This window comes from Cupressus sempervirens, chromosome 4 (genome assembly GCF_028749045.1).
Source record: "Cupressus sempervirens isolate cs-2001-9-10 chromosome 4, ASM2874904v1, whole genome shotgun sequence".
NCBI lineage: Eukaryota > Viridiplantae > Streptophyta > Pinopsida > Cupressales > Cupressaceae > Cupressus > Cupressus sempervirens.
Window position 1 is genome coordinate 783,006,349 of NC_143121.1, and position 18,593 is coordinate 783,024,941.

Below are 18,593 nucleotides of genomic sequence, written 5' to 3' on the forward strand. Positions count from 1 at the left end.
TATTTTGAAGTGACGTGTGCATGCACGCACACACACACACACACACAGATGTACACATACACGCCTGCGCACACACATACACATATGTAAGTATTAAATTTACTCTATATATTTTATATTTATCATTATGAAATACAAACTATATGTCACAATTTTATTGTATCTCAAATTTTCAATAATGAAATCATAATTATGGGAAGAGATTCAATAGCCATCAAGAGGTTCAATGACCACTATGATAGTTTTTATAGATCCCCCTAATTACCACCTATAAAAAGCCCCAAAAAATGATAGCACATTTGCTAATAATTGATCACAGATGTACTAATAGTTGATTATTTTAGCTTTCTTTGTTGGTGACATTTTTGTAAAAGTACTTATTTTTTGGTGAGTGGCTATTGGGGGTGAACATAATGGATTTCCAAAAATGTTTTGAAATGACACTTTTAAACCACCTTGCACTACTGAAAGGGTAGCTTTAAGCTCTTCAATCACCTACATAAATCCAAAAAAAAAAAAGCAAAAAAAAGTTTAGATATGTTAGCATGAGCGACTATTAGGACTCTTCCCCTAATGCAAAGAACAAAGTGAAAAGACAAATACGTGAAATTTACATATGTCAATTCAAACAGGCGTAACACGCTGATGTTCTCATTAAACTAAGAAGTATCAAACAAAAACATCCCAGAAGAAGGAACTTTAATTTAACATAAACTAGAACAAAGTGATCGGTCAATTTTTGAAAAGATCACTATAACATCTGGTTGACATTGACGGGATCAGTCGATCAGGATGCATTGATCGCACTCTTAATTTTTGGGCTCGCAGGTGTAAAAAAAGCAAAGGACCTACATCATAGTGAGGTAGAATATTATTGTGGCTACCAAACCCCCAATTACATACCACGGTTTTGAAATGTATGCTTTCCAAAATTCATTCCAGAGAATTTTAGAACCAATCCTCCATTTTTTACTATAATACTCCTGAATGTTCTTCCTCGTTTCTGCAATGACACAACACTCTGAGAGGGATGGCAATTGGTTGGATGAATTGAACAAACCTGCTAATTGTGCAAAATTTCAAAGATTGCCCGCAATAATCCCCTTTTCTCTCATCACAACCGCACCCTTCTTGTTGTGCATTAGATTGCTCATAAATTGGGCACTGTCACGACTCATTATTTTGACATGTTTTCTTTAGGACTTAGTATGTTGTTCGACTTTTTGACTAAGACTATGATTGACTATATATGACTCGACTTGAATTGAACACTTTATAGACTCTAATTAGACTTTTACTATCAATGCCATTAGATGATTAATTTAACTTATTTTGTTATTATGATAAGTCGTTATATGTTGATATTATGAGCTTTCGACATGGTGGTTAGAATTATGGTTGTTTTTACATGTTTATATTTGATGATGTATGAATAATGTTTAAAAATTCATATTTAAGATGTTATTTATTTGTCATGATGATGACGTTACTGACTCAATGGATGATGTCGAGTTTGTGAGTGTGCAAATACTAAAGGTAGAAGGGTGGTTGAGGTAGAGGAGTTTAGCTCTTTAGTAGGGTTGGCTTGAAATTTATATGGTGTAGTTGTACACACACATACACTTAGTTTTAATTGATCATTTGCTTTGAATTTTAATTTATCTAGATGAATTAAACATTGTAGTATTTATGAGTAGCACAAATGATTAAATGAAATGATTTAATTATTACTTCTTTTGAAAATTTGAATAAATTGTTTAGATTGTCTATTATTTTTAAAATATTAAAATTTAGATTTAAAAATAAATAATATACTCTTAATTTATTTTTTATAAGTAATTATAAACTCTAATTTGAAATGGTAATTAGTAGTTTTCCTATTTTGAAAATGGTGATCTTGAATTAGAGAACGTTGAAATCAAAATAATTGTAAGTTTTTAGTGCACGTCGAAACCCATTAATGGTGGCAGTGGGAGCTTGAAGTAAAAGAACTTTAAATTAACGTAATTGTTGGCTGCATTTAAGGATGGGAAGCCGTTGAAGGAGGAAGCACGTTTTATTTGGGGCTGAATTCGGCAGTGGTGAGAAAGGGAGCCAAGATTTTTGGTCCAGATTCTACCTTAAACAGAGAGTTATAAATCTGAAACTTGAGGGAGGAGGATTTAAGTTGGCGGCAGATACAAGAATGAAGGGGGAAAAATGGCGCATTGCAGCGGTTGTGGGAGAAGATGCCTTGATTTTACGGGTATGTGCTGGTTTTCTATTCTTTGTTTTATATGTTGCTGAAAATTGTTATCATGGTTGATTTAATAAATTAAAAAAGAACGTATTGCCAGTTGTGTTGAGAGATTGTTCAATATTTTTGTTATCAATTGCTTATGAGAGATAATAAATTGTGAGAGGATGCAAAACATGTATGCCATAGTTGTTTTAATTGAAGGTGGAAAATAGTTTTATTTTCGTAGTTGATTGGGACGGGTTCTCATACCAGTTTTAGCTTAACTATTGGAGGAGGAGTTGTGATTGATATTGCTGTTTAATGATGGCTTTTGGCATGATAAGTTTCTTTCCTATCGTGTGTTTCACACCTCTGTTTTTTCAAAAAAATTTCTGCAATAGAAAATAGTTTTCTCTTGTATGTGAATACATGAAAATGTCTTGATTTGTGCTTACTTTCCTTTTCCAAAACCAACGTCGTAGTGTTTTTGGAGGAAAACTTAATCAGCAATTAGCAAATGTTTGGCAAAATGAAGTTATATTCACTTGCCGGCTGGGAATTTATGAAAACAGATTGCTATATTGTTTTGGATCTTTGTTTCTCACACCTGAGTGTGTTTTTCTTTTACATCTGTATATACATTTGAAAGTTAGAAAACGTCTTATTTTTCATTGTAGATTTGTTAAAAAATAAATAAGTTTTAATTGTTTTATTTTGGAGCATATGGGAGAGCCGATAGAGTAAGTACTGTTCATATTTTAAAACAAATAGTTTTCCATCGCTGTTAAAAAGGCTCAAGTCATGGCAGATTTTTAGTAAATCCTACTTTGTTTATAAACATGAAATCCCAGTTTCAATGTATATAGTAGGGAGTATTGGACAACATTATTACCTATCTGATATTAGTACAGCTGTTAGGAATATGTAGACATTATTACCTCTATGACATTGGACTTTATTTAATAAAAACGTTATTTTCATAATCTACTTTAAAGAAAGTCTTAATTCTATGAATATTTAAAAAAGTGCTTCAGATGATAAATAATATTGTATATATATATGAACAAAATATGTTATATTTTATCTACAACGAGGCCTACTGACTGAGAATTAATGTCTTCTGAATTTTGTAAGTTTCCAGGCTTGAGTATTCTCTTCTGGACTCTTTGAATTCTTAGATATTGCCATCTAAACATAAAGAAAGATCTATCAGTCGATGCTGCAAAATCTGAAGTATTATAATTTTTACTTGATATAAGAGATATTGCATTAGTTTTTTTTTTTTTTTGTTGTTGTTATTAGAGATCATTAGAAGTATTGAGTACTAAGATTTGTTAAGTTGTTGTTTTACTCACTCTTATAAATCAAATGGAGTTGTTCTTATTTATAATGTTTTATGCAAATAAAGATCCAAGTTTTCTAGAAGTTTTCTTGAGTTAAATGGGATATTGAAATTTGTCTTCTAGAAGGGTGTTGAATGTGGGTTCAAAGAGGAGGGTAATTGTTGGAAAATTTGTGTTACTATTTCTTTATATATATTACCTACCAGTCTTTTATACAAAACTTGTTCATGATGCTTGGTCAAACTCGGTAAAACATTTATGCATATGATTGAGATGCATTGGTTATTTTATATTGTTTTCCCTCTTCCACATCCTTGTGTATGTTTCTACTAGACATATGTGTAAGTAGATTACACACAAAGGCTACACCAGATCTTTTCGATCCAACTGTGTCGAGTTGCTAGGCTTCTCGTGCTAGGGTCGGGTATTTCTTCTTAATCGGAGAACCTCAGAGAGCTAACCACTCCATGGTTGGGTGGTAAAAGTGCTTGGACCACTCTTCCGTCTTATGATAGTGGATGGATATTGTTCTGATGGCTCAGAGACAAGATTACATGCAAATGAACACTAAGGTTCGATGTCATGTTATTTTTATATGATTATGTTATATATATTTTATATCATACATTGTGTTGATGTTATAATCATGTTCTACGTATAGGATTTACATAGTCTTGACAAAAGACGTCATGTTCACTTGATTCTTTTCCAACACTTATACTTTGATTTGTTTATGGTATCAATATGTGGTCAACCTTGTATTATCTAGTGTATTTAGAGAACTTGGTGTTATGTTATGTCCCCTTTTCAAATAATTAAAAAATAATAATAATTTTTAAGGCAGGCAAGCCCAAAAAGGTGAAGTTTCAGAAAAAGGGGATAATCTTTGGAAGCGAATGGACTAATAAATAAAAATTATTATTAAAATATGTTTTATTAACCCCTCTTGGATGTGAGTTAGGGTTATGCCCTCTTTTAAGGGGTTTGGAGGCATTCTGGGCTCATTCCAGAACTTGATTTTTGCTCATTTTTTGTTATTCTTCAGAGGCTGCCAAACCTGTGGAGAAGGAGACCCAAGAACGAGAGTTTGCAGGTTTTCAGGGAGACCCAAGAACAGGAGTTTGCAGGTTTCTAAGAAGGCTAAGGATGAGATTTTGAAGCCATTCCATGTGCATGCTCATACAGAGTTTGCCTTTGTGCCGAACAGTGCATATTTGTGAGTTTTCGGGTGTGTTTTTTGTATGAGTTTGGTGTTTTCAGTTGAGTATTTTATATCAGTTTGGGTTGCTGTTGTATTTCAGACTTTAAGATGTTAAAATAGAGCTGAATATATGTATTGGGATGTGATTAAACTTTTGAGATAGATTATTAGTGTTTTTGTGGTGTTTTTAGACATTTTTGTGTTAATTTCGGGAGCTCGATGAGCATAGTTTTTGTCCTACATTTGTGAACTGTTGTGTAAAGGGTATGCGGATCTGGAAATGTCATTTGGTAGGCTGTTATGCTGCTGAAATTTTTGTAAAAATGTCCATTTTCAGATTTATTAATAATTTGTGAAGTTGTGAAGCTTTTGGCACTATTTCTGGCATACCCGATTTGGGGTTTCTTGAAAAATTTGGTGGATCTTTGTAATATTGGTTGTTTGATTTTAAAGATCCGATTAGAGGCATGAAATATCATGTAAAACTAGTAAAGGGACATTTCAGTGGTATCAAAGCCATGATCTTGCCAGCTTGAGGGTTTGTAGAAGTTTGCATGTCAGTTTTGACAACTACCAAGATCTTGCATGTTAGTTTTGACAACTACCTATATCTTGCATGTTAGTTTTGACAACTACCCAGATCTTGCATGTTAGTTTTGACACTATCCAGATCTTGCATGACAGTTTTGACAACTACCCAGATCTTGCATGTCAGTTTTGACAACTACCTAGATCTTGCATGTCAGTTTTGACAACTACCCAGATCTTGCATGTCAGTTTTGATAACTACCCAAATCTTGCATGCCATAATTTATGGTTGCATGTTGCTTCCAATCAGCTGGATGTCAAAATTTATGGTTGCATTCTACTTCTAATCATTTGCATGTTAGTTCTTGGTGAATTTGATGGTTGCATGTTGCTTCTAATCAACTGCATGTCAAAATTTATGGTTGTATGCAACTAAGTGAAAGAGAAAAAAGATATTTGCAGCGAGAAAAGAATAAAGAAATTTTGATCAAACCTCCAGTTGAAAGTAAAAGTACAAAATCCAAGGAAGGGAAAAGTATGGCTGATCCAGATGAGATGGCAAAGAAATTCTTCCAAGACATCCAAAATACTCAGAAGCAAATAGTGGATAGTTTGGCAGAAACTAGAGAGGCTTTGCGAATATTGACAGAAAAACTACAAGGAGTTGCATCTATTAATGAGAAAGGGAGCACTTTAGAGGAGCCAAGAAATCTGAAATCCACACCATCTAAATCAACCAAAACTATTTTTTTGCCTGTAGATGAGCCACCAGTACCAAATCCAACCATTAATCCTGTGGAAGAGGTTACAAGTAACTTGATTACATTAAGAGCTACTTACAATGGTTTAGATGATGATTTTTGTAGTTCGGTTCCTTTTAGAGAATATGTGGATATAATGAACACTTTGATGCCCAAGAAAGAGTACAGAAGGGAGCATGACATACGTGGAAGAGAGCTCAAAAATAAAATAAGCAAGTTTATAGCACCTACTTTTGATGGAACAAATAAAATTTCAGCTAGAGCATGGCTACAAAAATTATAGACCTTCTTCACACTTAACCCCATGAAGGAGAGTGATGCTGTTCAAATTGCAAGTCTACACTTGGAAGATGTAGCCTATGATTGGTGGTATCATGGAATGACTACTCAAGGTCATGATCAGGTAACTACATTTGATGATTTTAGTCAAAGAGTGATAGATAGATTTGACCTCAAGGATGATGATTATGAGGATGTTGTTGTGCATGATGGTGAGATACCTGGTGGAGATGAGCAGACATTGAGCATTCATGAATTTTCTGAGAGAGAGTACCAGGCATAGTTAGATGCTTCATCACATGAGGTTCAGGCTAGTAGTACTTCACATGATTTATCCTGCCAGCTGAAGGTGAGTGAAGACAATATTGTGACTACATTATCTCATCATGATAGGTATGTGGAGTTAGTTGGTATTGGTCATATTACTCAAGTGAGGATTTTGCTTGAGTTACCAGCTGATTCTAGTTTACAGATATGGACTTGAGATTGTTATATTGGCATTTGGGATACAGTTGACTGTAAATCTTTAACACTTTTTGGTAGTAGTGATTTTTTGGGTGCTATCATGGATTTGATTAGCAGATTGCACGGTGTTGTCTTTTCTTGTGCTAGGAGCTTATCCGATGTTGGTATTAGTTTTTATACACCGATGTTGGGCTTTTTTCATATATCCAGTCGACCATACTTGCTGGAATGTGTTGATGATCTTTCATATTTGGTAGTGTGTACAGATGAGTCCCAGGATCATATTGGCATTGATGACATCCAGGAGGATGCAGTGAGTAGTTTTGAAGACTTAGTTTCCTTGGGTACAGAGGAGTTGGACAGTAGTGCTATAGTTTTTGATACTTCGTATGTTGATATGAGCTTTAGAGTTGATTCACATGATATGGATGGTAATACTCTAGAGACTAGTAACTTTTAGGATACTCCTTTAGACAGTGCATCAGAGGAGGTTTGTAGGAGATAGTCAAGCCAGTGCCATCATGTGTCTAATCAGTTGAGAGTTAGTGACCAAGACATTGCTATCACTTGCCAACATTTCGATGTTGCTCGTCAGTTGTTATTAGTTTATGGTTTGGGTTCTCTTAATAGTGATGAACAGGGAGGCAGTTATCTTTCCTTGACAGAGTTCCACTCTTTATGGGAGGCTATCCAGATTTTGAGACAGGATTATATGCAGTTGGTAGCTGATAGAGATTATCTTATGGAGTGGGGCAGTACAACATACAATGCATTGTTGGCCAAGGAAGATGAGGTGAGTGAGCTTACTCAGCAGCTTGAGGTGACTTCTAAGATTCTTGAGAGTACACAATTGGCTTTCAACAAGTCACAATTTCATTTGGCTAAGGTGATCATGGAGTTAGAGCAACTACAGTCTTTACCAGATTCTGTATAGTCACAAGCGGTGGTGTCTGATGATCCGAGGATGTCTATGGTCGAGATTGTGAAAGATAGTGGAGATGGGGATGCATCCATCCTTGATACTAACATTGGCATATCAAGTTCATCCCCACTAGAATCAGGTTTAGTTGAGTTGGGTGCTGCAGAAGATTGTTGTGGTATGCCTGACATGGTGGTAACCTCTAGTACTAATGGCACGAAGGCTAGAGATGTTGTATCAAAGACCATGTGTGATGTTGGTGAGCTGACAGTTGGCATGGTTCCTACTAGTAATACTACTCCCTTGGTGATGTCTTCAGAGGTAGTAGTCAGTTCCAACTTGGTTAGTGATCGATTGCAGTTAGTTACATCTGGATTGCAGTCTGAGCCACTGACTGAGATTGATGCATTCTATCGGCATTACACTGTGAGGTATGCTCATCAATCTACCTTTGATGACCATGTTGATGAGATGATGATACAGAGATGTACTTTGGTTCCTAGTGCTTATCATTAGTTATGGGACAGTTTGATGCCTCAAGATGAGAGTTGTGATGGGCATGACATGGTGATAGATTCTGTAGTTGACAACTTGATAATATGTGACTTAGAGCAGGAGTTTGGGAGTGATGCTTCAGTGGGTGTTGTTATTGATTCTACTCCTTTGGCTATGACATCTCCTGACTTAGCTAGTGATCAGTCACAGTGGGTTGTATCACTTGTTCATGGTGAGCTGTTGATTGAGGTTGGTTTTTTTAATCAACATTATATTCTAGGGTATGTACATCAGTTAGCATTTGATCCTTGTGTTGAGAAGTTGATGGCAGGAAAATTTGGTTTGGGTTCCATTTCTTGTTGTTTATCTTGTGATGGCTTTTCACCATCAGGGGTGCATGGGAGTTATGGTTATGAGATAGTGGCCGATGATCTACAGAGTTGTGTTGACTGTAGGAGTTGTACAGTGTGTGGATTCTCCATACTTGGTATATTTTTATTTGAGAGCGTTCACCATTGTTGCAGAGTTGGATTGTACATTCCGTATAGGTCAGTGGGATGCGTTGATGGTATTTATTGTGTTGGTAGATTGATTTTTCCACTTTACTTGGGTTCTGATGTTCTAAGAGTTTGTGTCTCGTGGGTTTTTGATTGTGGTAGTGGTGATTTTGGAGTTTGGTTGAGCTGTAATTGTCAATTTGATTATGGATTCCTCTTGGTCATATTGCAGAGGGTATTGCAGGAGCCTATGTTATTTGGCAGTAGTATAGTTCATGACTACATTTGGGATCTAGGTGGATTGATTGGTTTATTGTTCAGCCATTGCTTAAGGACAAGCAATATTTGGGAGGGGAGGACTTGTCATGTCCCCTTTTCAAATAATTAAAAAATAATAATATTTTTTAAGGCAGGCAGGCCCAAAAAGGTGAAGTTTCGAAAAAAGGGGATAATCTTTGGAAGCGAATGGACTAATAAATAAAAATTATTATTAAAATATGTTTTATTAACCCCTCTTGGACTTGAGTTAGGGTTATTCCCTCTTTTAAGGAGTTTGGAGGCATTCTGGGCTCATTTCAGAACTTGATTTTTGCTCATTCTTTGTTATTCTTCAGAGGCTGCCAAACCTGTGGAGAAGGAGACCCAAGAACGGGAGTTTGCAGGTTTCCAGGGAGACCCAAGAATGAGAGTTTGTAGGTTTCTAGGAAGGCTAAGGATGGGAGTTTGAAGCCATTCCATGTGCATGCTCATACAGAGTTTGCCTTTGTGCTGAATAGTGCAGATTTGTGAGTTTTCAGATGTGTTTTTTGTATGAATTTGGTGTTTTCAGTTGAGTATTTCATATCAGTTTGGATTGCTGTTGTATTTCAGACTTTAAGGTGTTAAAATAGAGCTGAATATATGTATTGGGACATGATTAAAATTCTGAGATAGATTACTAGTGTTTTTGTGGTGTTTTTGGACATTTTTGTGTTAATTTCGGGAGCCCGATGAGCATAGTTTTTGTCCTACATTTGTGAACTGTTGTGTAAAGGGTATACGGATCTAGAAATGTCATTTGGTAGGCTGTTATGCTGCTGAAATTTTTGTAAAAATGTCCATTTTCAGATTTATTAATAATTTGTGAAGTTGTGAAGCTTTTGGCACTATTTCTGGCATACCCGATTTGGGGTTTCTTGAGAAATTTGGTGGATCTTTATAATATTGGTTGTTTGATTTTAAAGGTCTGATTAGAGGCATGAAATATCATGTAAAACTAGTAAAGGGGAATTTCATATTATGTAATAAAAATTGTGATTCCAATTTAATCGACATTTTACTTTTCAATTATATATTTTCCCGCATCATGAGGTTGTTTGCATATGTGGCATGTGCTTTGGATTTTTAGTTCTTATAGGCATTTTGCATAAATTTTTTAACCCTGTAATTGTTGGCGTAGTGACTATATCCTCGGTGAGATCTCTCTTTCCTCATTTGCTAATCTTTAGTTAGAATTAAGGGGGGGGGGGGTTAGTGTTATTAACTCCAACGGTAGAATAGACAACTCCAACTCCAGCAATAGAAAGAACTGGCCAAACCAAAATGTTGATTCACTGTTTTCAAACTGCCAGCACTAGTTTTACTCCCAGTTCAGATTGTCATGCATCTATGACTGCTACATATGAAGGGGAAAGAATTTTGCTTTCAATTTCTATAATTATGTAACTGCTGTAAATGAATGTAGTTGTAATTTTTGATTTCTGCTCTGTTCAATATTATAAGCTCTATTTCTTTTATTTGCAGACATTTTGTGTTTTTTCTTTTTTTCTATTTTTTCTGCTTAGGCTGTGAATTTCACATGGTATCAGAACACAGGTCACTGGTTCGAGTCCCTCAAGGCCTTTGACTCTTCGTCCACGTAGGCTTGGATTATCAACATGGTATGTAGTAGGTGCAAATCCCACATGATAAATAGTTGTATCCAGCTCCATTGTGTGGGGGGGGGGGTGTTGGCGTAGCGACCATATCCCTGATGAGATCCCTCTCCACCATCAGTAAGTGCTTTTGGCAAAATCAACAGTAATTTGGAGAGCACATTTCAAATGCAACAAGGTTTCTGATAAATACCTCGGATTCAAGGTTCAGGATGATGAGAGGAAGTGAAAGAATTGAAGTTTTCTTGTCAAATTTGATCTGTTCTATGCCTCTACATTGGCTTTGAATTTTACTCCTGCTTTCCACAATTTGACTGCAGATGGAAGCTTGAACCTGATGTTTGATGGTTTTGGCCACGAGTACCATAAATCCTCCCTTTCATTATCCGAAACATAAATTTTCCCAAAACAAGAGAAGTGATACAATTCCAGAATATGACTCCTCTTTGCAGACCTAGAAAATATCTAAAAATCAAAAGGATGGTATATGTTAGCAAAGACTACTTTTAGTACAAAATCGATTTTGTCTCGGGCTAATTCCACAAAATTCATCTCTACAAAGAGAACTTGTTCGAGAACGAACAGAGGGATCTGATTCTCCAATACAAGGATCGTGCTGTTAATGCATTCTGACCGGAAAACCAGATGAAATTGGTGTGAAAAATTTAACTATTGCAATCACTGATTATTAATCTCCTATCATAAACAATTATTAAACTTCTGAAAATAAATTCCTAGCTAATATCGAGAAATAACACAATTGTAACTTCACTTATAAAATATGGAAAGAAATGCGCAACACAATGAACACAGTATTTTCGGACAAATTGTCCCTGGAAAAACTCTTAAGGGAAAACCAATTCTACTGATGAGGAATTATATTAAACTTCAACAAATCAAGAGATACAAAATTCCTTGCCTCTCACTGGCAGAACTTCGACAACCTTCTAATTTCTCTCACTGATATTCTCCACTGCTATCCCCATGCTAACACTGCGCCCTTGCTAATACTGCACGATTGTTTGCTAACACTGCAAATGTTTCTCCAAACTTCATGTTCTCCAAATGCCTCCCTGACCTCCTTTTATACTACTCCTATTGGTAAACCAACAGCCGAGATTGATTTACAATCGACGGTTGAGATTAAAACAATTTAACAACCCTAACCAAGTCGGTTTCTAGTTGTTTCCAAAAGTGGTCAATTAATTAACAAATATTTGTTTCTAATCTAACCAATTAGTTAGCAAAACAATTACTTGCTAAATAATAGCAAATGGACAAACAACTGTCCAAAGCTAACAAAACTAACACTCCCTCTTAGCGAGGAAGCTATTCTGCAGGACACCTAACTTATCTCTGAAGAAGATAAATTTTTCCTTCCTTAATGCCTTAGTTAGAATGTCTACTACCTGCTCCTCTATAGGTATGTACTGTAGCTGAACAACTCTCCTTTGTACACAATCTCTGATGAAGTGATATCTAATATCTATATGTTTAGACCTATCATGAAACACTTGATTCTCAGACAACTTGATGCAACTCTGATTGTCACAATATATCACAATAGTCTCAACCTTCTGACCCAACAAGGCTACTAACAACTTCTGAAGTCATATAGCTTAACATGTCACCATGCTAGCTGCTATGTATTCTGCTTCTGCTGAACTTAGAGCCACAGACTTCTGCTTCCTGCTGAACCAAGATACAACTCCTGATCCCAAGCTAAAACAACACCCTGAAGTGCTCCTTTTGTCTGTTGTACTTCCTGCCCAATCTGCGTCAGTATAGCCTATCAACCTGATACTTTCACCTTGAATATATCTGATCCCATACTCCACTGTACCACACAAGTAATGTAGCACATGCTTAGTCGTTATCCAATTCATTCTCTTTGGTTCAACCATGAACTGACTAAGAGAGTTAACTACAAATGCTATATTTGGCTTAGTGTTGACCAAATACATAAGCGAACCAATCAACTATCTATATAAAGTGGGATCTACATCTTTCTTCTTAGTTGTATCTACCTTCCTCCAATTCATGATCATGGGTGTAGACATGGCTTTGCAATCCTCCATCCCAAATTTCTTCAAGATTTCTGTGATGTCCCCAGAGTGAGCCCTTAACGGAAGGTGATGTAGGTCTGTCCGTGCGGTTTGTCGCTACCACGTGTCCGGGGTCCTCGCTAGCGAGGCTGTCCTAGGGTTGCCCCCTTAACACGGGGAGGTGTTGTTTACTAACAGTCTGGGCTTTTGGTACAACAGTTACTAACTTGGTATTAGAGCCGGAGGTCTCGAGGTTAAGACCCGCGGAGCGTGGTGGGCTGTGATGTCCCCAGAGTGGGCCCCTAACGGAAGGTGACGTAGGTCTGTCCGTGCGGTTTGTCGCTACCACGTGTCCGGGGTCCTCGCTAGCGAGGCTATCCTGGGGTTGCCCCCTTAACGCGGGGAGGTGCCTTTTACTAACAGTCCGGGCTTTTGGTACAATGGTTAATAGCTCTGATACCAAGTTAGTAACCATTGTACCAAAATTTTGGACTGTTAGTAAACGACACCTCCCTGCATTAAGGGGGCAACCCCAGGATAGCCTCGCTAGTGAGGACCCTGGACACGTGGTAGTGACAAATCGCACGGACAGACCTACGTCACCTTCCATTAGGGGCCCTCTCTGGGGACATCACAATTTCAATGCAATATTTTCCTTGACCAAGGAAAATCTCCCCATCTGTCTGCCACAGTTCCATGCCTAGAAAGCAGTGCATAAGTCCTAAATCCTTCATCTCAAACTCTTCTGCAAGGTTTCTCTTGCAATCCACTATGAGCCCTCGTGAACCTGTAAGAAATAGGTCATCCACATAAAGAACAAGAATGAGAATCTCACCCCCAACCACCAAGTAGTAGAGGTTAGCATCTGCTTCACTCTTCACAAAGCCCATTTTCTGCAAGTATGTATCAATGCACTCATACCACGCTCTAGGAGCCTGCTTGAGTTCGTACAATGCTTTCTTCAATCTACACACGTGGGTCTCTTTTCTGTGTGCTACAAAGCCTTCTAGTTGTTCTATGTATACCTCCTTCTTCAACTCACCATTAAGGAATGTTGTCTTGACATCCATTTGATGGATTTGCCATCCCATCTATGCTGCAAGTGAGATTACAGCTCGTATAGAAGTATACCTGGCAACTGGAGAAAATGTCTCCTCATAGTCTATTCCCTCCTTCTGAGAGAACCCCTTTGCCACAAACCTTGCCTTGTATTTCTCGATGCTACCGTCTACACCGTGCTTTATCTTATAGATCCAACGTGATCCAACTACAGCCCTATCTGTTGGTCTAGATACTACCTCCCACACATCATTCTGCATTATTGAAGAATATTCTTCAACCATATCATCTTGCCATATTTGATGTTCTGTAGCTTCCTGATAGCTAGAAGGCTCACTATCTACCAACTGACTAACTAATACCACATAGTCATTAAACTTGGCTGGTTGTCTTCGTTGTCTAGTACTCTTCCTAGGAGCTCCCACAAACTCTTGAGTATCCCTTTGTGTATTTGGAACCTCATGGTTCCCGCTGCCAACTGTAGAGGATGAAATGTCAACCTCTAAGTCTTCTAGATGCATTTCTTGTTGCACCTGTTGCTCCATACTCTGTGAATCTTCGCTAACTGAGTCTACACTCGTACTGGTAACTGCACTTGAGCTTTGTTGCCCTTGACTTGGTCTTGGAGCTTCTGTTGGCTGCACACTCTGATCATCTACTGGCAAATCTCTCGATCTCCTGAATGCCTTGTCCTCCATGAACTTGACATCCTGTCTGACAATAATTCTTTTAGTCCCCGGAATGAAAATCCTATATGCCTTTGAGGTCTCACTGTACCCAACAAAGTACCCCCTCTCTGCAGTCTGATCTAACTTTGTACATGTATCTTTAGGAATATGACAATATGCCAAACTCCCGAATATCTTGAAGTGACTAACATCTGGCTTCTTCCTTGTGAAAGCCTCCTCTGGTGTCATCTTCCCTAGCACCTTGTGTGGAACTCTATTCTGGATGTAGACTTCTGTATTACATGCCTCTACCCATAAGTAACGGGGCATGTCTTGGTCATATAGCATAGCTCTTGTTGCCTCCGATATTGAACGGTTCTTCCTCTCAGCAACTCCATTCTGCTATGGATTGTAAGGAATAGTCCATTCTTTCTTGATTCCTTCTCTGGTACAGAACTCTTGGAAGACATTTTCTTTGTACTCACCTCCATTGTCTGACCGAAGAACCTTTATCTTCTTTCCTGTCAAATTCTCCACAAGAGCCTTGAACTCTTGGAATCAACTGAAAACCTCATCCTTAGTCTTCAAGAAGTATATCCAAGTCTTTCTAGAGAAATCATCAATAAAAGTAACATAGTACTCATATCCTCTGAGAGATTTCGTCAACATTGGTCCACAAAAATTTGAATGTACTAGATCAAGAACACCCTTAGATCTGGTGTCACTCCTTGGAAAAGATTCTTTTGCAAACTTCCCCAACACACATCCCTTACATACATCGTCATGCTCTGTGCTCACCTCTGGAACACCTGTCACCGTCTCACGAAGCAATCTAAGTGCTCCATGATGAATATGACCCATCCTCCTATGCCATAGCTCTCCAAGATCTCTAGGATTACTATTGCTCATAAGTGCCTTAGGAGTATCAAATTGCAATCTATAAAGGTGACCACTCCTAACTCTAATAGTTATGGGTGATTTCCAATCCTTGTGCTTAATCAACACATTTGTCCCTCTAAAGAGTACATTATAGCCCCTATCCTGAAGAACATATATAGAAATCAAATTCATACCTAAGCCTGGCACATATAACACATCATGAAGTGGGATTATCTTTCCATTCTCCCTTTGAAACTGAACAGTCCCTTTCCCAACAGGGTTGAGTTTGGACAAGTTTCCCATAGAAATCTGGATGTTGGTTTCCTCCTCCTTGTAACTGGAGAAGTGCTCTCTAACTCCTGTCATATGAAATGATGCCCCACTATCTATACCAAACACACTGTGAGGTTGAGCTAACCATACAAGCTATGAGTGCAAACTCATCTTCCATTCTACTGGAGAGTTCTTCCGCACTTGCTGAAGCTGCCACCTGCTTCTTACCCTTCTTCCGGTCTAGGCAATCACTGACATAGTGGCCAAACTCGTGACATCCAAAGCACTTGACCTTAGAAAGGTTCTTCTTCTTCTTCTCACTTTGTGAATTTGATTCTTTGCTAGATCCCTTCTTTGCTTTCCCTTTACCCACTAGGGCAACGTTCTCTTGTTCCAACTCATTTTTTTGACTCTTGTTGGCCCCATTGGCAAGACTTAGTCTAAATTTCTCCTGAGTGAAATTAGTCCATAGTCGATCCCAACTCGGTAAAGTATCTCATCCACTGACAACTTGAAGAAAGACACTCCATTGTTTAGTAAACCCATTTAGGGCTATTCTCACTAGCTCGTTATCACTAGGGCTATCTCCAACAACTGCTAACTCATCCTTGACAAGTTTGAGCCTGGTGAGTTAACTTGTGATGTCTTCTCCCTGATTCATCTGGGTATTCTTTAGCTTCTCTCTGAGAATCAACTTCTTGTTGGTGGTAGCATTCTGTTACAGATTCAAAATGGCATCCCACATCTTCTTCGCTGTATCTAGCTCTGAGATTTGTGAAACAATATGATCCTTGACACCATCAAGGATTATCCTCCTCGCCTTGGCATCGTCCTTCCTATATGCTGCAAGCTGTGTTGCATCCATTGGTATAGGTACAACACTGGTAGCATAATCTTTGATACCATTCTCTTCCAACAATAAAGAAATTCTGGCCTTCTAGATGCCAAAATTTGAGGCACCATCCAATCTATCCTGATCTCTCAAATTAGTTGAAGCCATCTCAAAGGTTTAAAGCAATAATAAATCTAAAGAGATCAAATTTTCTTTCCTAGGGCAAAACTCTTCTACCCTTAACAATTGTCTGATACCATGTGAAAAATTTAACTATTGCAATCACTGATTATTAATCTCCTATCATAAATGATTATTAAACTGCTGAAAATAAATTTCTAGCTAATATCAAAAAATAACACAATCGCAACTTCACTTATAAAATACGGAAAGAAATGCGCAACACAATGAATACAATATTTTCGGACAAATTGTCCCTAGAAAAACTCCTAAGGGAAAACCAGTTCTACTGATGAGGAATTATATTAAACTTCAGCAAATCAAGAGATACAAAATTCCTTGCCTCTCACTGGCAGAACTCCGACAACCTCCTAATTTCTCCCGCTGATATTCCCCACTGCTATCTCCACGCTAACACTGCGCCCTTGCTAACACTACAAGACTGTTTGCTAACACTGCAAACGTTTCTCCAAACTTCATGTTCTCCAAATGCCCCCCTGACCTCCTTTTATACTACTCCTGTTGGTAAACCAACGGCGGAGATTGATTTACAATCGACGGTTGAGATTAAAACAACTTAACAACCCTAACCAAGTCAGTTTCTAGTTGTTTTCAAAAGTGGTCAATTAATTAACAAATATTTGTTTCTAATCTAACCAATTAGTTAACAAAAGAATTACTTGCTAAATAATAGCAAATGGACAAACAGCTGTCCAAAGCTAACAAAACTAACAATTGGGGGCAAAATATATGACATTCTTTGCGTTCTGCAGCTTGAAACGGAGTTATGTAGTTTCGGGAGAATTCGAGAAGAAAAGAAGCGTCCCGTGCCATCATCCAACAAAGAACTTCTCCACTGCAGTCTATTTCCTTGTCATAGCAATCTCTACTTTGGCGCTCCATGATCTTAATCTCCTCCACAACAGAAAAGAAGTTCTTTTAGGGGAATTTCTCCTGAATTCTTTTGGATACTCTGCACACAGCCTGGGCTTTGTACTTCTTCATTGATGCGAGCTCTGGTTTGCCGAAGTGGTAGGGACCGATAGAAACGAGTTCAGGGACATATGCTGCTTCATTTTCGTTGATTAATGTCTTTGGTACGCTGAATATGCAAGGCGATGCGTGCTTCTGGTGATGGCATGAAAGTGGTTCGTCTTTGACCTGAATGAGCCATTCGGCTTCATCAATTTGCAGTCTCTTGGATGGATTTCACTCGGGGGGAAAAGAAAACAGAGGACGGACCACCAAGACCTCGGTTGAGGGATCCTTGGTGGAAGACATTAACAAAACCTTTTCAAATTGAACAATCATTCTGTCTTCCTTTCACTGGCGCTAGAAAATATATTTGTCTTTCAATTTTAATCACCACCGTTCTTATCACAGCATGTTTGACACACACATTGCTTTATTTTAGAGGGACCATATATCTTAGAACAGCATTATTGATAAGTAGGAGATAATTTCCACAGCAAGTCAAATTGTGATATTGCATCAGCGTTTAATTGTGAGATTTTTGAGTCAAACTCATTAACCCATATTTCATGAGTAGTGATTCAACATGAATCCATCTGTCATGAGAATAAATGGAACACTTAGCACTCATTGGATCTAGGTGATGCTCAGAGGGATGAAGCATTCTTATCAAAATATTTGATATTTACGACATAAATTCTTTTACATTACAATAAATGAAATACATTTTATAATGAGTTTAATAAATAAAAAGAAATAAAAGACTAGTGAGAAATTAAAAAATACATTATATAAGTCGAAAAGAAAAAAAGGAGAGAAGAAGAAGATCAAGGTCAACTAATTTTTGAAGGTATATGTAGCTTTTCACTCTATAGCAAGGAAGTTGATTCCGATCTCTGAATTATCAAAGATCAACCAAATTAAGATTTTGAATAAATGATTTAAGTAATAAAATAATTATATATATGTATGATTTTTATTTTATTATGATTTTTTTCCTTTATATGGTCATTGACTCATTTCTTAATAGTAGGATATTTTATAAAAGTTGGAGCCCTTAGTCTTT

The 18,593-nt window shown here is 37.4% G+C and overlaps 1 pseudogene; it reads right to left on the reverse strand.

The window, feature by feature from the left end:
* Window positions 1–809: 809 nt before the first annotated feature.
* Window positions 810–17,866, reverse strand: LOC149563741 (putative UPF0481 protein At3g02645; annotated as a pseudogene).
* Between the last annotated feature and the right edge of the window lie 727 nt (window positions 17,867–18,593).